The following is a 25855-nucleotide window of genomic DNA, read 5'->3' on the forward strand; positions in this document are numbered from 1 at the left end:
TTGCAGAGAGACCTGAAAAACTGACCCGAAAGGTCCGTCACGCACTGGACCTGGAGCAGAGCCCAGCCCTGCCTTCGCCGTGCAGCACTGTGCGGAGGAGATCCGAGCAGGCTTCAGGGATAGAATCTCCAGCAGCCGCACAGGTCCCTCCACCCAAGGGTGCCGAGGGTTGGTGGGAGGGTCTTTTTCGCTCGCCAAGAGGGGAGTGGGGTATCCCCATAACTCAGGCCCCTTCGGGAGGCAGCAGCAGGGGCAGCGGCAGACAGGGGCTCCCAAAGCAGGCAGGAGCTTGGATCCATTGTTGAAGGTCTCCACATAAACCCCCTGAGGGAATTAAGGCCTGGTGGCGGCCCTGCCCCAACTCAAGCAGCTGAACTTAATTTCACACTGAATAGCAGACCTGCCCCCTGCCAAAGCCCTAAGGCTGGGAAGCAGCATTTGAATCTCAGCCCCAAGCTCTGGCTGGACAGATCTGGAGGCAAGGTGAGTGTGGAAAGGAACCTCAGAAGTCAAGTAACTGGCTGGGAAAATGCCCAGAAAAGGGAAAAAAATAAAACCAAAGAAGGTTACTTTCTTGCGGAACAGATATCTCCTCCGATCCCTTCAGATGAGGAAGAACAATGTTTACCATCAGGGAAAGACATAAACGTCAAGGCTTCTGTATCCCAAACATCCAAAATTAATATCGAATGGGCTCAGGCCATGGAAGAGCTCAAAAAGAATTTTGAAAATCAAGTTAGAGAGGTGGAGGAAAAACTGGGAAGAGAAATGAGAGAGATGCAAGAACAGCATGAAAAGCAGGTCAACACCTTGATAAAGGAAGCCAAAAAAAATGCTGAAGAAAATAACACCTTGAAAAATAGGCTAACTCAATTGGCAAAAGAGGTTCAAAAAGCCAATGAGGAGAAGAATGCTTTCAAAAGCAGAATTAGCCAAATGGAAAAGGAGGTCCAAAAGCTCATTGAAGAAAATAGTTCTTTCAAAATTAGAATGCAACAGGTGGAGGCTAATGACTTTATGAGAAACCAAGAAATCACAAAACAAAACCAAAAGAATGAAAAAATGGAAGACAATGTGAAATATTTCATTGGAAAAACCACTGACCTGGAAAATAGATCCAGGAGAGACAATTTAAAAATTATGGGCCTACCTGAAAGCCATGATGAAAAAAAAAAGAGCCTAGATATCATCTTTCATGAAATTATCAAGGAAAACTGCCCTGAGATTCTAGAACCAGAGGGCGAAATAAGTATTCAAGGAATCCACTGATCACTGCCTGAAAGAGATCCAAAAAGAGAAATTCCTAGGAACGTTGTGGCCAAATTCCAGCGTTCCCTGGTCAAGGAGAAAATATTGCAAGCAGCTAGAAAGAAACAATTCAAGTACTGTGGAAATATAATCAGGATAACACAAGATCTAGCAGCTTCTACATTAAGGGATTAAAGGGCATGGAATAGGATATTCCAGAAGTCAAAGGAACTAGGACTAAAACCAAGAATCACCTACCCAGCAAAACTGAGTATAATACTTCAGGGGGGAAAATGGTCTTTCAAAGAAATTGAGGATTTTCAAGCATTCTTGATGAAAAGACCAGAGCTGAAAAGAAAATTTGACTTTCAAACACAAGAATGAAGAGAAGCATGGAAAGGTAAACAGCAAAGAGAAGTCATAAGGGACTTACTAAAGTTGAACTGTTTACATTCCTACATGGAAAGACAATATTTGTAACTCTTTCAGTATCTGCGTACTGGGTGGGATTACACACACACACATGCACACACACACACACACACACACACACACACACACACACACACACATAGAGACAGAGTGCACAGAGTGAATTGAAGAGGATGAGATCATATCTTTAAAAACTGAAATCAAGCAGTGACAGAGAAATATATTGGGAGGAGAAAGGGAGAAATGGAATGGGGCAAATTATCTCTCATAAAAGAGGCAAGCAAAGACTTATTAGTGGAGGGATAAAGAGGGGAGGTGAGAGAAAAACATGAAGTTTACTCTCATCACATTCCACTAAAGGAAGGAATAAAATGCACACTCATTTTGGTATGAAAACCTATCTTACAATACAGGAAAGTGGGGGATAAGGGGATAAGCAGGGTGGGGGGGATGATGGAAGGGAGGGCATAGGAAGGAGGGAGCAATTTGAGGTCGACGCTCATGGGAAGGGACAGGATCAAAAGAGAGAATAGAAGTAATGGGGGGCAGGATAGGATGGAGGGAAATATAGTTAGTCTTACACAACATGACTATTACGGAAGTCATTTGCAAAACTACACAGATATGGCCTATATTGAATTGCTTGCCTTCCAAAGGGAAGGCGTGGGGAGGGAGGGAGGAAAAGAAGTTGGAACTCAAAGTTTTAGGAACAACTGTCGAGTACTGTTCTTGCCACTACGAAATAAGAAATACAGGTAAAGGGGTATAGAAAGTTATTTGGCCCTACAGGACAAAAGAGAAGATGGAGACAAGGGCAGAGAGCGATGATAGAAGAGAGGGCAGATTGGCGATAGGGGCAATTAGAATGCTCGGTGTTTTGGGGTGGGGGGAGGGGACAAAAGGGGAGAAATTTTGGAACCCAAAATTTTGTGAAAATGAATGTTAAAAGTTAAATAAATAAATGAAATAATAAAAAAATAAAAAGAAAAGAAAAGATGGGGACAAGGGAAGGGAGGGATGATAGAAGAGAGGGCAGATTGGTAATAGGGGCAATTAGAATGCTCAGTGTTTTGGGGTGGGGGAGGGGACAAATGGAGAGAAAATTTTGAACCCAAAATTTTGTGAAAATGAATGTTAAAAGTTAAATAAATAAATTTTAAAAAAAACAAATCTAAATATTAAGAAGCTCTTTGTAGATTGAGCTGAAATCTACCCAAATGTTAAGGCAATGCATTTTTCTTAGTTTTGTCCATTGCGATAAGGGTATTTGCCTGGAAAATGGAAAAGGAAAAAGATGAGAACATGATACTTGGGTCTAATTTCCAGTTCTTATTCGCAGAATCAAAAGATTTAGAATCAGAAAGCATCTTAAGGACAATAAAATCCAACCATTTCATTTCACAGGTTACAAAATTGAGAACTGGAGAGATTAAATGACTTAGGAAATTGAATAAATTCAAGATCACAAAAAGCATTAACAAGCAGAGTGGAATTCAAAACCAATTCCTCTGATTCCAAATTCAGAATCCTTTTGATGCCACAAAGTAATAGAAACTAACTGTTTCTCACTCTTGCTTCAGTGAACCAATGTGGGGGTAGAAATGGGGACAGTTTATAATAGGCAAAGAAGTAGGTAAGGCTTGACTCTCAGGACTATAGGAGTATCTGGGCCAGTGAATTACTCACATTGGTCCCCAGGGAAAATTGTAGGCTTGGAACCTGAAGAGATCATTTAGTTTTGCTTACATCAGCCATTGAAACACCATTAACCCCACTTTGCTCTCATTCTCCTCTTCAGATTCTGTCAGATAGAATCTACCTCAACTCTTCACCCTTAAAAAGATACAGTTCTTCACCTGTCTCTCCACAGGGTAGGACATGTCAAAGATGATAGAGCCTAGAGTAGTAAAGAAAGGAAGAAAAGGATGAGGCCAACATCTTTTGGTGTATTCCCAGAGCCAAAGGATGATTTAAGAAAGGTCATTATCAGACTACCAGGTGACACAATCTAGTCCAAATAATTCCTGGTTAATGGGTGACTTACAGGATATCCACAAAGGAGAGGAAAAATAAAGGTGACTCAGGAGGAAAAAACAGGTTATAAGGGTACATGTTCATTCATCAAGGAAAGGGACTGATTCATTTGAAAAAGTCACAGGAAGTAAAGTTGAATAATTTGTTCAGTGGATTTCAATTAATATAAACAATGAGGAAGAAATAGACTCCAAACTAATTAACATCTTCAAGAGGTAGGTATAAAAGATGTCCATGGAGCAATGACGTTCAAACTCAAGAAACTCACTATCCTTGAGACAAACCCAAAAGCTCAACCCAACACCATGGTCAGTTCCTGTTGTGGCTCCACCTGCTCTGGCCAGAGCTGTGGCTCTGGATGCTGCCACCCTGGCTGCTGTGTGTCTAGCTGCTGCCAGCCCTGCTGCAGACCAAACTGCTGTGTGTCCAGCTGCTGCCAGCCCTGCTGCCGCCCCACATGCTGCCAAACCACCTGCTGCAGAACCACTTGCTGCCGCCCTACATGCTGTGTGTCCAGTTGCTGCCGCCCAACTTGCTGTGGATCCAGTTGCTGCCAGCCCTGCTGCTGCCCCACATGCTGCCAAACCACCTGCTGCAGAACCACTTGCTGCCGCCCTACGTGCTGTGTGTCCACTTGCTGCCGCCCAACTTGCTGTCGCCCCAGCTGCTGTGTGTCCAGCTGCTGCCAGCCCTGCTGCCGCCCCACATGCTGCCAAACTACCTGCTGTAGAACCACGTGCTGCCGCCCAGCCTGCTGTGGCTCCTCCAGCTGCTGAGGGCTAAGTGAATCATCAGACCTGAATCATTCCTGCTGCAGTCAGCGGACTCATACTAATTCCTGCTAGCTGAACCAAATTCTAATAGCCCAATATGGCCTGAGTAACAGAAACCAACCAAACTTTTTCATCCACAACAATGTTGCAGCTTTGAACCGACTTTAACCTGAGCTATCATTCTTTTCATTCCCTCCCTCTTCCAGAGGCAACAACTTTGGATGAATAAATCAGGAATCAAGGAACTCGACATGCCACCTCTGACCAGGACCCACTAAGGCAACAGTAGAAACTTGTTCAAGTTCAAGATTTGTTGGTTAAATTCTGGACACTCCCAAGACTGTAATATCCCCCATCTCACCTTGACTCTTACACCTATTTAATCTTAATAAAAATCCACTTTCTTGTAATCTAAACTTGTCATCTATACTTGTGTCTCTTGTGGGAATGAGTGGGGGCTATTTCAGTCTTTGTAATCAGTATCAAATCAAACTTTATTTTTATGCACATGCAAGAAAGGATGTTGAATTGTGAAGCCTGACACTGGCATAAAATTGCACAACTAATCTTTTTAGTCCTAGTGCTTCTAATTTCTCTCTAGTCCATCAGAGGAAAAATTGATAACATCAAAATGACCTGGAAGTCTTCTTGGGCCAGCTTCCACTTGCCTGGTGTTAAAATAAAAACAATATCACAAGTCCATCAAACGTTGTGTTATAACTAGTTTTAATACAAGAGAAACAAACATGCATGTTAACATCTCAGGCAGGTGGCGGGAAGAAAAAAAGAAATTTACATGGGAATTTTGTTATATATAATGAAGTGATAGCAAGTTATGCATAGTACATTTTCATTTTCATGTGTAATCATCTTTTTTTACTATACTGTGTTGTGAAAATGCTTGTTTTATACCATAAATTAAAAAGAAATTAAATTTAAAGGGAAACAAGCATGCATATGAAACCCAAAGCCAAAGCAAAGGGTTCACAATCAGGAAAAAGGATTCTGGGAAGATTGCAGAATAGGTCAGAAAATTCCAGATTCTCCAGATCCCCACACATACATACACAAACAAGACAAAACAGTGCCTCATGGTGAATATAGAACAGTAAATGCAAACAAGAGTTGGGCAGAGCAATGGTTCTCCTGGAACACCCAGAAGAAAAATTTTAGGACCATGGTTTGGGCCTGTGAAGTGGAAACACCACCAGTTTACTGCTAGTTCCACTGAAACAACAAAGAGAGAGCCTTGAGGTTAGCTGGGTTAGGGGTTAACCTCAGCCCCAGTCATAGGAATTTTCCCCTCCCATACAGTTTTGGGAGTCCTGGGTATGAGTGGGAGAAGATTGAGGGAACCTCTGCTGTTAAGGGATGCCAGCCCCAGTTGTTCTGCCTAAATGCAGCCCTGGATGAGAAGCAACCATAACACACCTGGTGAATGCAGAAGCAGAGGGGCAGGGACCTCACTGGCTGTGGGCACTTACAAGAAGTCTGAGTGCCTGTTTTCAGTTCCAGGCCACAGAGAAAATTGAAGGTGCATCTAAAGCCTGAGATACCCTCCCTATTATCCCAGGACTAGAGGTAATTAAAATAACAAACTACTATATATTTTTTTTAAATGAGCAAGCAAAGGAGAAAGAACTCAACCATAGAAAGTTACTATTGGAATAGAAAAGACTCTTCAGAGGAGGATATTGAAAATTAAAAAAGGTTCTCCTACCTGAAAGAGTGATGTCAAATGGTCAACTTTCCAAAAAGAATTGATAAGGAGAAGGTAGCAAAATTATAAGACCAAGAAATAATAAAACAAAATATAACAAATAAAAAAATAGAAGAAAACATAAAACATCTCATAAGAAAAACCATCTGATCTGGAGAAGAGATCAAGAAGAGAAAACAGGAATATTTAACTACCTGAAAGTTAACATTAAAAAAGGAATATTGATACAATAATACAAGAAATGATTTTTAAAAAATTGTCCTGAAGTGTTAGAAAAAGAGGGAAAAATGAAAATAGAAAAAAAATCCACCAATCCCCACCTGAAAGAGATTTTACAAGGAAAACCTACAGGAATATCAGAGTCAAACTTTGAAGCCCCCAGTTCAAGAAGAAACTATGAGCAGCAAGAAAAAAATTAAATGTGACAGTGCTACAATAGAATTACACAAGACCTAGGAGAGTTGATACTAAAAGATTGCTAGTCTTGGAACATTATATATCAAAGAACAAAAGGACAGAGGTAGTAGCCAAAAACATCATAACCAGAAAAACCGAACATAATCCTGAATGAAAAGAAATGGAAGTTTAATGAATTGCCAAACTTTCAGCCTTTTGTTTAAAAAAAAAAAAACCTGAACTTAACAGAAGATATATAAGTTCCAAGGGCAATATGGACCCAATCAGCACAGACCATTTATTTTTCATATGAGGAAATGTAAACATATCTCTAAGATTTTTAATAGCAATTGGGTAGTTCGAAAGAAAGATTGAGGTAGTCTTGAATATGATAGAATTCTAAAAGGTAAAACTGTTTAGGAAAAGGTAGAATATAATGGAAGAGGAAGAACTAACACAGAGGAATTATATGGGGAGGAGGACATTCATCAGGAAGGGATTTAGGAGTGAACAATATGCCTGTAAAGAAAAAAAGAGCTCACAATCCATACAGAAGTCTGCATATTTATGACAGTACAACAAAGAAAGGAGGGAAATAGAAATCTCCTCCTAAAGGAGTGTGGCATGGAAGGGGGAAAGGTGCAGTAAGGTGAGAAAGGGACTAATTCCCCTCCCAAGGAGCAGGACAAAGGCAATGGCAAAAATAGCATTCTTTTCCCCTAGGAAATACTAGACCATGAAGATGTGATAATCAGCTTCTCTGCAAGGGTCCCAGCTGCACAAGCAGTTTCTCAGCCTATTGCAGACTGTCTGGCACCTGTCTTGATTCCCAAGAACTTATAAGGAGTGCAGCTTGGAGTGCAAACAACAAATTATGTCAGCAGAGGGGAGGGGCTTCATCCTTGACACATTCATAACCTCCTGCATGCTCTGGGCCTAGTGTTTCCAGAAAATACGGCAACTCGAAGACAAGTTCAGGGAACCCCTTAATATTCCTTAATATTGGTTCTTTATTATTAAGGACTACTCACGTTATGGCCTTTGAAGTCCTTTCCCACTCTTCTTATATTATTTTATGATTATTTCACTAAGATAGGTGCTAAACTTAGAGTCAGGAAGACCTGAATTCTAATGCAGCCTGTGAGCTGCACCTGTCTCCATGTTTCTTCTGTCCCCAGCAAAGAACAAAGGATGGACATTGTCCCTACTGCTGAAAGCTTCAGAAAGCAAGGGGAACCGAAATCTCTTTACAGGGAGCCAATTAAAGGAACAAAACCTTGTCCATCTTTCAGGTGGAGAGCACTAAGAATAGAATGGACCAAGCCAGTGGTGGCTAATTTCCTCCCCAGAGAACAATACTCCAGAAATTTCCACCCAAGATTTAAATCTCAACAGTTTTTCTTCAGTGCCACCCTCTCCCTCACTTAGACCACTTAGTAGGAGACATGTGGAAGAAATAAATAATTAGTCCCAGCTTCAGTCCCTATTGGATCTGAGAACACTTTTTTTCATGACTCTACGATTTTTGTGCAAAATTGTTAACAATGCTTTTGGGAAATCTATGAGTAATTCAATTTGAGATTGAGAGAGGAATCCACTACAATGACAGAAAAATGGTATGTAAGGAGGATTTTTGTTATCCTTATTAGAGTCAGTTTCTCAAGATTCATGGCCATGGCAATGTCTAGTTCCCAGGTGTTAGATAATAACCCCCAGAAGAGCCCCAAGGATTCCAGATAGTAGTTCCTGGAATCATAGTGACAGACAGTCCTCCTCAGGCTGAACCAAGAGATAAGTGGTGATGTAATGTAGCACTTACTACATTTACACAGAATAATGATATTGCTAAAGTTAGCCTGTGAGCTTAAGGTTGGCAAGATGCCTTCTTTGTTTGTTACCCTATAAAGCAAGTGGGCACTGATCAGTGGGGGTGGGGGGAAGAACCATAGGTAATGGATAGAGGAATGCATGTACCTACTGCAGCCAGCCCCCACTGAGGTTTGATGGGACTTGAAGTGCACAAGCTGTGCCTGTCTCAATTGACCCCATTGAAATGTCAGGGTAGTTGCCCCGCTTTTTGCCAGCCCCTACATGAAGGATGTTTAGGGAATCCTGTAGTAGCTAGTTCTCGCATTATCAACAACCATTTGAGAAGACTAGACTAGAATAAAACAAGATTATTAACCCCTCCAAAAGTGTGTGCCTGTCTGAGCATATCAAGAGTCAACCTGCTGGAGACTGGAGTCTGAAACATCCAGTGCCTCTGTGTGTTATCTGTGAAATAAATGGTGAGTAAATGAGAAAGAAAAATGTGAACTTTTAAAATCCATAAACATGAACATTTTAATATACTTGCTGCGTTCATCCTTCATTGACAAAAAAAATCATGCCATCAGAGAAATCATGACACGAGTTGCACTTGATTTTGTTTTGAGTGAGGGAGGGCTGTGCAAGGTCACTGGTCTCACTTCTCTGGAGTCATCTGGAGCCAGTGACAAGATATTCATCAAGATGACCGGAGAAGGTCCAGGATGCAATGGGATACCTTGGACCCTTTAGGCCAAGGCCTATTCCTATTACTCACCTAGGGTGAGGTAACGCCCATTCAGTGAATAGGTCTTTTTAAGGAGTAGTCATGGGATGGCCCTTTTAATGAGGCAAAGAAAAATAACTAAATCAGGCTGGGAGGGAAACAGCAGCAGTTCCTATTGATAATCATTCTTAAGCCAGGAGGTTTCACAAAACAGTCCTTAAGTAGAGGTCTAGCTTGGTACAATCTATGTGCTTCAGAGTGTAGTAGGTTTTGGGAAAGAGAAAGGAAGGGAAGGATAGGGAAGGGAAGGGAAGGGAGGAGAGAGGAAGGGAGGGGAGGGGAGGGGAGTGGAGGGAAGGGAAAAAAACTAGCCAGATTTTGTAGGTGTGAGCATGCCCTACATTGAGAGCGACTGTTAAACCCCTAGAATGACTTAAGGGATGATGTCATAGATGGCCCTCCATGTGTCTGATTGCTCCTTCTCATTCTCCTTCACTGGATCATCCTCTAACCTTGGATGTATTCCCCACCCCTGCCCAAGGCTCTGGTCTACACCTCTTCTCCCTCCATAATCTCTGTCTTGGTGATCTCACCAGGTTTCTTGGGTTTAATTTTCATCTCTGTGAAGATTACTGGGGCGGAGTCAAGATGGCGGAGTAGAAAGACACACATATGCTAGCTCCGAACCGACAACCCATAATATATCTGTAAAAAAGAACTCCCAACAAATTCTGGAGCAGCAGAAGCCACAGAACAATGGAGCGGACGAGATTTCTGTTCCAGAGAGCCTGCAAACCTCTCGCCAAAGGTCCTTCACGCTGCAGACCCAGAGCCGAGCCCAGACCTGCCTTGGCCACCCAGCACCGAGAGGAGCGGATCCGAACAGGCTTCAGGGATGGAATCTCCAGCAGCCGCCCAGGTCCCTCCACCCACGGGCCCCAGAGGTTGGTGAGAGGGTCTTCTCAGCTTGTCGAGAGGGGAGTGGGGTGCCCCCACAACTCAGGCCCCCTCGGGAGGCAACAGCGGAGGTGGGAGCAGACCAGGGCTCCTCAAGCAGGCAGGAGCTTGAATCCATTGTTGAAGGTCTCCACATAAACCCCCTGAGGGAACTGAGCCCATGAGGAGGCCCTGCTCCCACCTGAGCACCTGAAATTAATCTCACACTGAATAACAGCTCCACCCCCAAAAGCCCTGAGGCTGGGAAGCAGCATTTGAATCTCAGACCTGCTGGCTGGGAGGATCTGGAGGCCAAGTGGGTGTGAAGAGAATATTCAGAAGTCAAGTCACTGGCTGGAAAAATGCCTAGAAAAGGGAAAAAAATAAGACTATAGAAGGTTACTTTCTTGGTGAACAGGCATTTCCTCCCTTCCTTTCTGATGAGGAAGAACAATGCTTACCATCAAGGAAAGACACAGAAGTCAAGGCTTCTGTATCCCAGCCCATTCAATGGGCTCAGGCCATGGAAGAGCTCAAAAAGGATTTTGAAAATCAAGTTAGAGAGGTGGAGGAAAAACTGGGAAGAGAAATGAGAAACATGCAAGCAAAGCATGAAAAACAAGTAAACACCCTGCTAAAGGAGACCCAAAAAAATGCTAAAGAAAGTAACACCTTGAAAAATAGGCTAACTCAATTGGCAAAAGAGGTTTAAAAAGCCAATGAGGAGAAGAATGCTTTCAAGGGCTGCTGCACTGATATTTGGTGCTCAGCGGCTCTCACTGGCTCGGTTTGGCTTGTCTCCTGCTCCGCTGGTTCTGCCCGCCGCTCTCAGGCTTCTCAGGTCCCTTCCGCCCCGCTGCACTGACCACACTGCGCTGTGCGATGGGGGCTCACCCCCGTGGAACAGATCCTTCCCTTGGACCTTCCAGTCTAACCTGGGCTCCGAATCCGTCAAAGTCTGTCACCCACTGGGTTCCACACCTCCAAAGTTTGGTCAGATTCTCCTTTCAAAGGTATCCAGAGGAATTTGTCCAGGAGCTTAGGTGAGTCGTTGCTTTCACTCCGCCACCTTGGCTCCGCCCCAAGAAGAATGCTTTCAAAAGCAGAATTAGCCAAATGGAAAAGGAGGTTCAAAATTTCACTGAAGAAAATAGTTCTTTCAAAATTAGAATGGAACAGATGGAGATTAATGACTTTATGAGAAACCAAGAAATCACAAAATAAAGCCAAAAGAATGAAAAAATGGAAGATAATGTGAAATATTTCATTGGAAAAACAACTGACCTGGAAAATAGATCCAGGAGAGACAATTTAAAAATTGTGGGACTACCTGAAAGCCATGATCAAAAAAAGAGCTTAGACATCATCTTTCATGAAATTATCAAGGAAAACTTCCCTGAGATTCTAGAACCAGAGGGCAAAATAAGTATTCAAGGAATCCACAGATCACCACCTGAAAGAGATCCAAAAAGAGAAACTCCTAGGAACATTGTGGCCAAATTCCAGAGTTCCCTGGTCAAGGATAAAATATTGCAAGCAGCTAGAAAGAAACAATTCAAGTATTGTGGAAGTACAATCAGGATAACACAAGATCTAACAGCTTCTACATTAAGGGAGCAAAGGGCATGGAATGGGATATTCCAGAAGTCAAAGGAACTAGGACTAAAACCAAGAATCACCTACCCAGCAAAACTGAGTATAATACTTCAGGGGAAAAAATGGTCTTTCAATGAAATAGAAGACTTTCAAGCATTCTTAATGAAAAGACCAGAGCTGAAAAGAAAATTTGACTTTCAAACACAAGAATGAAGAAAAGCATGGAAAAGTAAACAGCAAAGAGAAGTCATAAGGGACTTACTAAAGTTGAACTGTTTACATTCCTACATGGAAAGACAATATTTGTAACTCTTGAAACTTTTCAGTATCTGCATACTGGGTGGGATTACACATACACACACATGCACACACACACGCGCACACACATAGAGACAGAGTGCACAGAGTGAATTGAAGAGGATGGGATCATATCTTAAAAAAATGAAATCAAGCAGTGAGAGAGAAATATATTGGGAGGAGAAAGGGAGAAATGGAATGGGGCAAATTATCTCTCATAAAAGAGGCAAGCAAAAGACTTATTAGTGGAGGGATAAAGAGGGGAGGTGAGAGAAAAACATGAAGTTTACTCTCATCATATTCCACTAAAGGAAGGAATAAAATGCACACTCATTTTGGTATGAAAACCTATCTTATAATACAGGAAAGTGGGGGATGATGGAAGGGAGGGCATGGGGAGGAGGGAGCAATTTGAGGTCGACACTCATGGGGAGGGACAGGATCAAAAGCGAGAACAGAAGTAATGAGAGGCAGGATAGGATGGAGGGAAATATCGTTAGTCTTATACAACACGACTATTATGGAAGTCATTTACAAAACTGCACAGATTTGGCCTATATTGAATTGCTTGCCTTCCAAAGGGGAGAGGTGGGGAGGGAGGGAGGAAAAGAAGTTGGAACTCAAAGTTTTAGGAACAATTGGTGAGAGAGGTGGGGAGGGAGGGAGGAAAAGAAGTTGGAACTCAAAGTTTTAGGAACAATTGGTGAGTACTCTTCTTGCCACTAGGAAATAAGAAATACAGGTAAAGGGGTATAGAAAGTCATTTGGCCCTACAGGACAAAAGAGAAGATGGAGACAAGGGCAGAGAGCGATGATAGAAGAGAGGGCAGATTGGTGATAGGGGCAATTAGAATGCTCGGTGTTTTGGGGTGGGGGGAGAGGACAAAAGGGGAGAAACTTTGGAACCCAAAATTTTGTGAAAATGAATGTTAAAAGTTAAATAAATAAATAAATAAAAAGATTACCACCAGATGACTCTCATTTTATGAAGATGATGTATCCAACCCTACTTTCTCTCTTGACCTTTGAATCCACACCACCAACTAACTGTTGGATGTTTCCACCAGGATGTCTTGCAGTCAATATTTTAATATACAATAAAGGAACACAAGAGGATTGTATATGAAGCAGCAAACTTCTGTTATCTAACTTGTTTTCTTTAAAATATCTACTGAATTCAGCTTCATGTTAACAAAATTACCTTGCTTATCTGCATCCTCTTCTGAATTTCTATCTCTTCTCTGTATTTTTCAAATGCTTCACTGATTTCTTTTAATGTTTCTTTTTTCTTTTGCATCATTATCACTCTCCACTAGCTCTCCCTATCAAACTCATTCCATTCAAATCCCCACTTGTAACCAATAAAGAGAGTTAAAAAGTCATGGGCACCATCAGAGTATACACAGCTTCCCTGTCTGTCTGGCACTGAAAGTGTGTGCTAGCTTAGAGTTTAGATACATTAGCAATGAAGAAGCAATTCACATGCTGTTCACTAAGCAGGAAGGAATGATAACTCAGAAGCTTTGGCTCTCTTCATTTGGCTCTCTTATGTTGCAAGTAATTTTGCTCACTAGACTTCCCATAAGCAGGTGGGGACAGGACAGTGCTCTTTCCTCCACCCTGATCACACAGCACCTGAGGAACATGTCTGATCTAAGCAAGCCTGAGATTGAATCTCAGAGCCTTATATCTCTTCAGTTTGAAACAGCTAGCTCACAAAGTAGATAACATTGAATTGGTAATGAGGAAGAATCGAGTCCAAATCATGCCTCAGATACTTAGCTGTGTGACCCTAGACAAGTTACTTAATCTTTCTAATGATTCAGTTTTTCATTTGTAAAGTGGATATAATACTACTGTGTACCTCCCAGGGTTAGGAGAACAAAATGATATGCAAAGCACTGTGCAGACTTTAAAATTCTATGTAAATTCCAGTAAGTATAATAGCTATTATTTTGTTTTTTTCATGAGCATAGGTGACTAAACTTTGAACTTTGCCAGTTTGAGACATCCTGAGATCCTGAGTCAGAGCTTACCAACATCAGAAAAAATTTAAACAACAAACAAGACAACCAGTAACAAGAGAAGGAATCCAAGCATTGGATGCCTGAGCCATGGTGAAATGTAGCCATGTCTATTCAGAAGTTTAAGTCTCAATCACCCATGGGACTATAAATGTATTTACAACTTGTTATTGAATACTATGTAGTCTTTCTGTTAATGTACCCTTGTGAGGGTTTTGTGTTTACCTTCTCTTTTTTGTGCTGGAAATAAATACCTGTCCTACCACTGATTCATATTGTACATTGAGTACTTTTCTACTCTTCTTTTTGGAGAAACCTGGACATAAGCCAAAATCTAAGCATTAAGCATTTTTCTGCAGGTCACTAGGATGTGGGTTAAATAAGCTGAAGAGCTGGAGGAAATGAACCAACCCCTCCCCCCCTTAGAAGACATGTTCTCCCAATATTGAAACCAATCTGAACCACTTATGTGGGTCCAGGAAAGATAGGTTCTTTAGAGGTAAAGAAGTGGGCACAGTGTGCCAGTCCCTGGGGGATAATAATAATAATACCAACAAACATAAGCAACGTATTATCTATGCCTCTTGTTGGTGTTCAGTAGTTTCAGCTGTGTCCAACTCTTTGTGACTCCGTTTGGGATTTTCTTTTCTTTTTTTTTTTTTATTTAACTTTTAACATTTATTTTCACAAAATTTTGGGTTACAAATTTTCTCCCCTTTTATCCCCCCTCCAAACCCAAGCATTCTTATTGCCCCTGTGACCAATCTGCTCTCTCCTCTATCCTCCCTCCCTGCCCTTGTCTCCGTCTTCTCTTTTGTCCTGTAGGGCCAGATAGCTTTCTTGACCCCTTAACCTGTATTTCTTATTTCCCAGTGGTAAGAACATTACATTTGATCCTAACACTTTGAGTTCCAACTTCTTTACCTCCCTCCCTCTCCACCCCTTCCCTTTGGAAGACAAGCAATTCAATATAGGCCAAATCTGTGTAGTTTTGCAAATGATTTCCCTACTAGTTGTGTTGTATAGGACTAACTATATTTCCCTCCATCCTATCCTGTCCCCATTACTTCTATTCTCTTATGATCCTTTCCCTCCCCATGAGTGTCGACCTCGGATTGCCTTCTCCTCCCCATGCCCTCCCCTCCATCCTCCCCCCCACCCTGCTTGTGCCCCTGTCCCCCACTCTCCTGTATTATGAGATGTGTTTTCCTATCAAAATGAGTGTGCATTTTATTCTTTCCTTTAGTGGAATGTGATGAGATAGACCTCATGTTTTTCTCTTGCCTCCCCTCTTTATCTCTCCACTAATAAGTCTTTTGCTTGCCTCTTTTATGAGAGATAATTTGCCCCATTCAACTTCTCCCTTTCTCCTCCCAATATTTCTCTCTCACTGCTTGATTTCATTTTTTTTAAGATATGATCCCATCCTCTTCAATTCACTCTGTGCACTCTGTCTCTATGTATGTGTGCGTGTGTGCATGTGTGTGTGTGTGTACTCCCACCCAGTACCCAGATACTGAAATGTTTCAAGAGTTACAAATATTGTCTTTCCATGTAGGAATGTAAACAGTTCAACTTTAGTAAGTCCCTTATGACTTCTCTTTGCTGTTCACCTTTTCATAGTTCTCTTCATTCTTGTGTTAGAAAGTCAAATTTTCTTTCCAGCTCTGGTCTTTTCATCAAGAAAATTTGAAAATCCTCTATTTCATTGAAAGACCATTTTTTCTCCTGAAGTATTATACTCAGTTTTGCTGGGTAGGTGATTCTTGGTTTTAGTCCTAGTTCCTTTGACTTCTGGAATATCCTATTCCATTCTCTTCGATCCCTTAATGTAGAGGCTGCTAGATCTTGTGTTATCCTGATTGTATTTCCACAATACTTGAATTGTTTCTTTCTAGCTGCTTGCAATATTTTCTCTTTCACCTGGGAATTCTGGAATTTAGCCACAATGTTCCTAGGAGTTTCTCTTTTTGGATCTCTTTCATGCGGTGTTCTGCGGATTCCTTGAATATTTATTTTGCCCTCTGGTTCTAGAATCTCAGGGCAGTTTTCCTTGATAATTTCATGGAAGATGATGTCTAGGCTCTTCTTTTGATCATGGTTTTCAGGTAGTCCCAGAATTTTTACATTGTCTCTCCTGATTCTATTTTCCAGGTCAGTTGTTTGTCCAATAAGATATTTCACATTATCTTCCATTTTTCGAATCTTCTCGCTATGTTCTGTGATATCTGTCTTTCTCATAAAGTCCTTAGCATCCACCTGTGCCATTCCAGTTTTGAAAGATCTATTTTCTTCAGTGAGCTTTTGAATCTCCTTTTCCATTTGGCTAATTCTGTTTTTGAAAGCATTCTTCTCCTCATTGGCCTTTTGAACCTCTTTTGCCAATTGTTAGGCTAGTTTTCAAGGTGTTAATTTCTTCACCATTTTTTTGGTTCGCCTTTAGCAGGGAGCTGATCTGCTTTTCATGCTTCTCTTTCATCCCTCTCATTTCTCTTCCCAGTTTTTCCTCCACCTCTCTAACTTGATTTTCAAAATTCTTTTTGAGCTCTTCCATGGCCTGAGCCCATTGGGTGGGCTGGGACACAGAATCCTTGATTTCTGTGTCTTTGCCTGATGGTAAGCATTGTTCTTTTCTCCGAGAAAGTAACCTTCAATAGTTTTATTTCTTTTCCCTTTTCTGGGCATTCTCCCCAGCCAGTGGCTTGACCTCTGAATATTCTCCTCACACCCACCTCGCCTCCTGGTCCTCCCAGCCAGCGTTTGGGGACTGAGATTCAAATGCTGCTTCCCGCCTTAGGGCTTTTGGCAGGGGCAGGGCTGCTATTCAGTGTGAGAATTAAGTTCAGATGGTCACGTCGGGGCAGGGCTGCCTCTCAGGCACAGTTCCCTCAGGGGGTTTATGCACAGACTTTCCACAATGGATCCAGGCTCCTGCCCGCTTGGGGAGCCCTTGTCTGCAGCCGCCTCTCAGCTTCTATCTCTCGGGGGGGCCCAAGCCATGGGGGCACCCCACTCCCCTCTCGACCCGCCAAAGAGACTCTCTCACCAACTCTCGTCACCTGTGGGTGGAGGGGCTTGTGCCGCCACTGGAGATCCCGTCTCTGAAGCCTGCTCGGATCTGTACCTCTCGGAGCAGCAGCCGCCGCAGGTCTGGGCTGGGCTCCGCAGTCTGCAGCGCGACGGACCTTTTGCCAGAGGTTTGCAGGTCCCTCTGTGGGTGGAGGGACCCGCGTGGCCGCTGGATATCCCGTCTCCATAGCCCGCTCGGATCTTTTCCTCACGGTGTCGCGGCCGCTGCAGGGCTGCCCTCAGCTCCCAGTCCCGGCACCCAGTCCACAGCGCGAAGGACCCCCCGCGAGAGATTTGCAGGTCTCTCCGGAACAGAAATCTCCCTCGCTCCAATATTCCATGGCCTCTGGGTGCAGAATTCACTGTGGGTTGGTCCCCTCTAGCTGTTCTATGGGTTGTGGGTTTGGAGCTATGTGTATGTGCGTCTTTCTACTCCGCCATCTTGGCTCCCCCTCCGTTTGGGATTTTCTTAGCAAAAACACTGAAGCAGTTTGCTATTTCCTTCTCCAGCTCGTTTTACAGATAAGGAAATTGAAGCAAACAGGGTTAAGCCACTTATCCAGGGTCACACAGGCTAGTAAGTATCTTCGGCCATATTTGAACTCAGGAAAATGAATGAGTCTTCTGTCCCTATGCCTTTATGCCTTCAAGTCTTTTTTATTCTGTATCCTTGGTTTACTGCCTCTGTCAAGAAGAGGGAAGCATGCTTTACCTTCAGCTTTCTCAAATCATGATTAGTCAATGAAGACAGTAGAGTTCTGAAGTTTTCATGTAAGTTGGTTTCCTTTTACACTTGGTTTCCTTCATCATTTATAACTTTTTTATTATAAAAGTAACAAACATAGGAAAAACTAGAAATCTCTTTAATGTATAGCTTGATTTTTTAAATTATATTTTGAATTAACAAGGTAGTATTAACAGTGTTCTGCTTCTCTGTCCTATTTATGATTTGTTTTTGATGCAGATTTTGCCTTTTAATTTGGCTATGTTGATTTGCATTTAATTAGCTTTTTGGCCCTGAAATAGCTCACATTGCATCCTGGGCCATCTCCAGTTATCCTGATGAATACCATGCCATTGGACCCAGATGACTCAGGAGAAGGTAAAGCTGGTGACCTTGCACAGCCCTCCCTCACTCAAATCAAAGTCAACTGCAACTCATGTCATCATCTTGATGTCGTGGTCCTCTTCAAGAAGGAAGAACAAATACAAGTCGTGAGTGAATAGCAGCTCCTCTCCTCTGGAGTTCTGCCCAAGGGAAGGTAAACTTTATGGCCAAATGCTGCCTTTTTTCCCTTGGGTTTACTGGCTACATTTCTTGCTCAAAGATCATGCTTTAAACCCAATTCACTCTGGAGCTCATATACTGGACTACAAATCCCCACCCACTTAGCATAGAGTGAATGTAATAAGTAAATAGTAATTTGTTCTTCTTTTATCCAGGAACCCTGACGGTCTTCTCCTCCCAATTTGATCTTTTTTTCATTAAAGTAGCTATCCCTTGAGTAACTTAAAGAAGCGTATTAATTGAATGGGTGTATCTCACTCAAAGTAAGATTGTGATAAGACCTTGGCCTGAAAGAGCCAGGGTCTCACATTGCATCCTGGGCCATCTCCAGTCATCCTGATGAATATGCTACTGGATGCATATGACTCAGGAAAAGAAAGTGAGGTTGGTGACCTTGCACAGCCCTCCCTCACTCAAATCAAAGTCAAGTCATCATCTTGATGTCATGGTCCTCTTCAAGAATGAAGGACAAACACAGGGTCCAACAAGTAATATAACAATAGATACAAGATAGGGTTTAAGGGTTATGAATAGAAATTTTTTTGGAATTTGAGCTTCTCCTATACAAGTTATCTTTTTAGAGTTTAGTTTCTCAGGATCCATGGCCATGGTAATGTCTAGTTTCCGTGTTTCAGATAATAACTCCCAGAATAGCCCCCAAAATTCTAGACAGTAATTCCCAGAATCAAAGTAATAAGAAATCCTATGGAGTCTGTGCCATAAGGGGCAATATAATGTGATATTTACTATGCTTGCAAAGAATGATGATATTGCTAAAGTTAACCTGTGAAGCCATTGTTGGCAATATGCCTTCTTCAACTGTTGCCTTATAAAGTGAGTAGGCACTGGTCAGTGAGTGGGGAAGCCATGGGGAATCCATGGTGGAATCTGTGTGTGCCTTGACTCCCCCCCATCAAGGCTTAAGGGGATTTAGGGAAGTACACAAGCTGTGCCTGTCTCAACTGACCCTATAGAGACATAGGGGAAGTTACCCCTCCTTCTCATAGACCTCTGCAAGAAAGGTGATTAGGGAATGCTGAACTGGTACTCCCATTGTCAGTAACCCTTGGAGAAGACTAGACTAGAATAAAGGTGATTATTAACCCCTCTGAAGGTGTCTGACTGTTTGACCAGATCAAGAATGAACCTGTTAGAGGCTAGAGTCCAAAAATTCCAGTGCCTCCCATGTATTATCTGTGAAACAGTGGTTTACTTTTTTATCTTCTGAGTGGGCATTTTTCTTTGGCTACTCTGAGCCTAGGCCTCCTGTAATATCATCTTTTGTCCCTAGATTGTTCCTATTGTCTTTGTGTGTCAAAATATATGTCACATAAGGTACCCCAAATCTATTACCTCTCTCTAATGAATAGCATGTTTCATCATCAGTCCTGTGGAAGAAAATAAAGCAGGTAATATCCATCAGCTGGGGATTGGCTGAACAAGTTGTGGTATACGATTGCAATGATATTATTATGCTGCAAAACAGGTTGGGTTTGGTCTTGGCTGATGCTACTGGAGGCTATAAAAGTCTGGCAGTTTACCTGGTTCTGACCTGGATTGCTACTGATTGCAGAGGATGATTTCAGAAAAACCTGAAAAGACTTACATGAACAAATTCAGAGTAAGGTGAACAGAAACAGGAGAATATTGTACACAATAGTTTACTGATGGCATAGAAGCAACTTAGGAAAGAGACATTCATAACAAAGGAAGCAAAGTGATGTGTCCTTTTGCCTCACAACCAAACTTGAGGCTCAGTCTTGGTCTGGCTTTGGGGGGAGAAGCTACATACATAACAAAAAGGTACAAAATCACCTCTTTTAATGTTGATGACAAATCTGGAAAAGCTCAAGGCTACTAAGAATATTTCCATTATTTTATTAAGGGTTTTTAATATGAAGAGAACTTATGTTGTACGTCTCCAACGTAGCCTGCCCCCTTCACCAATGCAGCCTGCCAGTGCTGGCTCCTTCGAGGACAGGTGAGGGGGAAGCAGGGTGGGGAGATGGGTTCGGCTGAGTGGGGCAGGCCCAGAGCCTGGCCCCTGGGGAAGCAAGTGGATGCCCCAGTCACAGTCGGAAACCTTGGGGAAGGAGGAAGACAGGATCAGCTGAATTCATAGTTCTTCCCAGAGAAGAGAAAGAGGGAGCAAAGGACCCTTATTGGCCCCTGATTCATCAAGGAAAAGTTGTCCTGACCTGGGTAGTCTATCCCCCCAGCCTAGAATAACATTGATTCGCATGCACCAAGGATCTGAGCATTTCTGCTAGGTCACACCAAGAAGAAAACAAGTTACCTCCTTTCACCTCTTCAGGCAGTAAGAAGCTCTACTTCAACCCCATGCTGTAGTTAGTGCATGTGGAGGAAAATGGGTTTACCACTCAATAAACAGAAATCATTATCTCTGCATTAGCGAAGATCATGAACAGCAACATGGAGGTTGTCAGCCAGGATATGGTCACCAAGGTGCATTACATTAAATGAGAGGAAATCTTCTAGGAGATCACTGTATAGCAGATAATGTCTCAGATTGCTGGCATCAAAATGATATGATCATTTTAGGAAAGAGTGAAATTTCAACCCTCAGAGCAGAAAATGAGACATTAATACTTGAATTCCACCAGTTAAAACAGCAAATGTTGGATGAAATACTTAAAGTCCAGGAAGACAATATTGGATTTCAGACTAGAAAAGGGCACAGTGTAAGAACTGTATTCATTGAATGAAAGGAAGATACTTGAAACGAGATCAGAAGTATTAACATTGCAGGTATAACTCCCAGCTCTTACTCAGAGAGACAGAAATATAGACACTGAAGTGACTGGCCTGAAAACCATGCTTGAATCCTACAAGCATGATAATTTTAAATATTTAGCAGATTCTGTATTTACATGCCTAACTGTAGCTCTTGGATTTTATCGTCTATGGATTTAAGTGTCTCCTCAAAAGGACTTGTATTGTCTTGCCTTAAGAATATGAGATTACTACTTTTTTCTTGTTTCAAATTTTAACTCTGATTTTAGTATTATGTTACTTTTAAGCAAATTATTATTTATAGCCAACTTTAAAGTGTCAAGAAATCCATTTTGTGGTTCTTTATCTTTTTCATATCCTTTGATCTTACTGGCATATTTATGAGGAAGATATAGTACAGAAGTACAGAAGAAACCACTTAGCTTGACTAGGGTGATGAACACCCTTCATATGCTTATGCCTTTAGGAATTTGCTACTAAAAAGTCATGGTGGCTTTATATATGACAGAGAGTCACAGACTAATCCAGGACCACAAAAATTTCTTTCCATCTTGACCCAAGCTTCTAGCAGCAGCAAATAGCTAGTGCATTGTATCAGTATGGTTTTATTTCAGTGCATTTTGTTGAAATCTGGATTGATTGCTGTGTTCACTAACAACTAAATTATTGTAGTATTTGTTGTTTGTGACATCCAGAGTTGCTTGACAAAGTGTGTTGCCATAGTAAGGAATCACTTCTTCTACCTCTTGAAGTAGTCTGGGGTTGTCTGTTTTTTTCTTCTTTCCCTATCAGTGGAATGATGTGGGAACTAATATTCTGTCATTTTCTAGTGACCTTGAAAAGTTGCTAGTGAAAAGCATAACAATGCTGTATTTCAGTTTTGTATAACAGTCTATTTCTTCCAGACTTTCACCCACTTTGTACAATGGAGATATTTAGTCGTGTTTCCATGGTGACATATGCACACCTAACTCAGCAGAAATAAAACTGGTCATTTAAAAAAAAAAGTATAATTGGCCAAATGGAAAAGGAAATACAAAAATCCTCTGAAGAAAACAACTCCTTAAAGAATACAACTGACCAAATGGAAAAGTACAAAATTTAATTGAGGAAAATAACACCTGAAAAGCTAGACTTGGGCAAGTGGAAGCTAATGAGTTTAAGAGACATCGTGAATCAATCAAATTCAAAAGAAAGAAAATATGGAAGAAAATGCAAAATACTTCATGAGAGAAACAAGTGACCTAGAAAATAGATCCAGGAGAGGCAATATCAGAATCACTGGACTATCTCAAAGCCAAAATCGAAAGGAGGACCTGGAGAGCAACTTTCAAGAAATTATCAAGGAAAACTGCCCTGATATCCTGTAACCAGAGGCAAAATGGGAATTGAAAGAATCAACTGATCATCTCAAGAAAGATATCTGAAAATAAAAATGCAAAGGAACATTATAGCCAAATGTCCAAACTATCTGGTAAAGGGGGAAAAAATACTACAAGTGGCCAGAAAGGAGCAATTCAAATATCAGGGAGTCACAATCAGAATCACACAGGACTTGGCAGGTGCAACATTAAAAGATCAGAGGTAATGGAACATGATATTTTGGAGGGTAAAGAAGCTAGGACTACAACCCAGAATCACTTAGCCGGCAAAATCATGCATAATACATCAAGGGAGAAAATGGCCATTCAACAAAAGATAAGGTTTTCAAGCATTCAAAGGAGAAGATTGCAACTAAACCAAAAATTTGGCCTCCAATATCAAGACCCAAGAGAAGAACAAACAATTAAAATAGGAAAAAACATAAGGGATTTAAAAGAGCTAAACATTTATGTCTCTACGCAAGAAGAAGATACTTACCATTCTTACAAATTGAATCACTAACAGTACAGCTAAAAGCAATAAGATATAAGGTGAAATTGAAGGAATGACATAAAATTAAGGAGAATAATGGGTGCAGAAAAAAGGGAGAGGTAGAATAGAGTAAATTATCTCAAATGAAGAGGTGAGAAACACCTATTACAATGGAGGGGAAAATGGGAGGGAAACTGAAAGGTATTGCATGAACTTTACTCTCATCAGTATTGAATCAAAGAGGGAATAATACACCCAATCAGTTGAATATAAACATCTATTTTACCCAGTAGGATGGGAAAAGGGGAGGAGATTAAGTAAAGCGGGCGAAGTGGGGGACTGACAGAAAGGAGGGCAGATCATGGGAGGGGATAGACAGAAGTAAAACATTGGAGAGGTGGGAAACGGTGAAAGGAGAGAAAAGTCAAACAGGAGGAAGAACCGGATAGAGGGAAATACACAGGTAGAAACCAGAACTGTGAATGGGAATGGGAAGAACTCTCCCATAAAATAGGAGCAAATAGTAGCGTGGATCAAAACCCAGAATCCTACAATATATTGTTTTCAAGGAAGCCACTTAAAGAAGAGAAACACATATAGAGTAAAGGTAAGGGGCTAGAGCAGAATCTACTATGTTTCAGCTGAAGTAAAAAAAAAAAATAGCAGGGGTAGCAATCCTGATCTTAGACCAAGTAAAAGTAAAAAGAGACCTAATTAAAAGTGATAAGGAAGGAAACTGAATCTTGCTAAAAGGTACCATAGACAATAAAGCAATCAAAGTAGAAGAGCAAAGAATAGTCTACCTAGCAGATATATGGGGAGAGGAAGATTCATGACCAAACAAGAGATAGATAGCATTACGAAATGTGGAACAGATAATTCTGATCACAATAAATTGAAAAGCTTTTATACAAACAAAACCAAGGCAACCAAGATAAGAAGGAAAGCAGAAAGCTGGGAAAGAATCTTTGTAACAAGTGCCTCTGATAAAGACTTCACTTCTCAAATATGTAGAGGACTGAGTCAAATTTACAAGAATACAAGTCATTCCCCAACCTATAAATGGTCAAAGGATATGAATGCGCAGTTTTCAGATGAAGAAATCAAAGATATTTATAGGCATATGAGGAAATACTCTAAATCACATTTAACTGGAGAAATGTAAATTAAACAACTCTGAAATGCTATCTCACAACTATCAGATTGGTTAATATGACAAAAAAGGAAAATGATACATGTTGGAGAGGATGGGGGAACATTGGAAAACCAATGCACTGTTGGTAGGAAAGGACCTACTTGTACAAGTATAAATGTATATGTGTGTGACACACACACACAGGCAAATATTGGAAACTGAAGGGATGCTCATTAATTGAGAAATGGATGAAGAAGTTGTGGCATATGAATGTAATGTAATGCTATTGGGCAATATGAAATGATGGATAGTCAGATGTCAGAAAAACCTAGAAAAACTTATCAAACTGATGCAAAGTGAAATTAGCAAAACCAAGAGAACACTGCACACTGTCAACAACATCGTGTGTTGGTCATCTATTAATGACTCAGCTTTTCTCTGCAACACAACAACCCAGGACAAACACAAAGAACTCAGGAAGGAAAATGCTGTCCATATCTAGACAAAGAACTGATGAACTCTGAATGTGGATTGAAGCTTTTTTTTTCACTTACTTAATTCTTTCTCACAGGTTTTTTTGTTTTGATCTATTTCTTCTTCCACAACTGAGATGAATATAGAAATATGTTTTGCATTATATCATATGTATAAACTTTATCAAGCTGCCAATAATTGTCAGAAGAAGGGAGGGAAAAGGAGGAAGAGAGGGAGAAAAATTTGTAACTCAAAATTTTGTAAAAATGAATGCTGAAAATTTTGTTGATATACAATTGTGATGGAAAAAATAAAGTACTATTTAAAAGGGGGAAAAGAGATAGCCTGACACCAAAACCTCATCATGGTTTGTTGGGATTGGAAGCTCAATTCCGTGTGGACAGTCTCGGGCATGTAAAGGTGGGAGCTTCTAAATCTTAGAGCTCTCACGAGACCCCCCCAGGAAACGGCTGGGAATCGAGGTGAACCGAGCTATCTCGAGTAATTCCGCCTCTTCCCGTGAGAAACGTGATGGGAGAGAGATCTCCCCGCCCTCGAGATTGTCCCGGATTGGAGCACACCTAGTTACCTAACAGCACGGTATTTAGATGCAAACTATGCTGCTGGAGAGTTAAGTAGGATTGAGGAAGCCTGAAAGCTCTCTTAGCACGTGAGGAGCCAAGAGGACAGTAGGCTCCGCTTCTCTTCTTTCCTCTCTCCCCTCCCCCTCTCTCCCCGCTTGTACTTCTACTTCCAATCCCTTAAGATCCTAGCCTCCTTAGGAAATCTCCCCCTCTTCCTCCTAAGGAAGACCCCCCTGCACTTGTAACCGAGACCCTGAAATAAAGCTCAACACTTGTTCGACACTGGAACGTCCTTTCTCTCATATGAGCATCCGGTTTTGGCCAACCGAAGACCTCGGAGGTGAGATAAGAAGACTCGGGTAGCCCGCACAGGCCTCTAGGCCTGGCAATGGTTTTTTAAAAAAAAGGATATTCCTGGTAAGATCACACCCTACATATGTTTCTAATATTTTCATTAATGGAATACTTCTTTTCATGATTTTTCTGGTGGGAAATACAGGATGACCCAACCTGTTACTCTCTGACTCTGTTCGTGTTGGGGAAATAACTCAATTCCTTATATAATTTGTGAATGAACAATTAGTATTACCTACATTATCATCACCACCACCACCATTATCATCTTTATTTGACAAATTTACAAGGACAAAGAAGTTTATGCAGAGGAGCAGAGTTTATTAAGACACAAGCAAGTAAGTCATTGGTGCA

At 41.4% G+C, this 25855-nt stretch overlaps 1 pseudogene; it reads left to right on the plus strand.

Moving 5' to 3' along the window:
* Nucleotides 1-20241: 20241 nt before the first annotated feature.
* On the plus strand, nt 20242-21280 carry LOC140523062 (mitochondrial calcium uniporter regulator 1 pseudogene; annotated as a pseudogene).
* The last annotated feature ends 4575 nt before the right edge of the window (nt 21281-25855 follow it).

Source organism: Notamacropus eugenii, chromosome 2, assembly GCF_028372415.1.
Source record: "Notamacropus eugenii isolate mMacEug1 chromosome 2, mMacEug1.pri_v2, whole genome shotgun sequence".
Lineage (NCBI taxonomy): Eukaryota > Metazoa > Chordata > Mammalia > Diprotodontia > Macropodidae > Notamacropus > Notamacropus eugenii.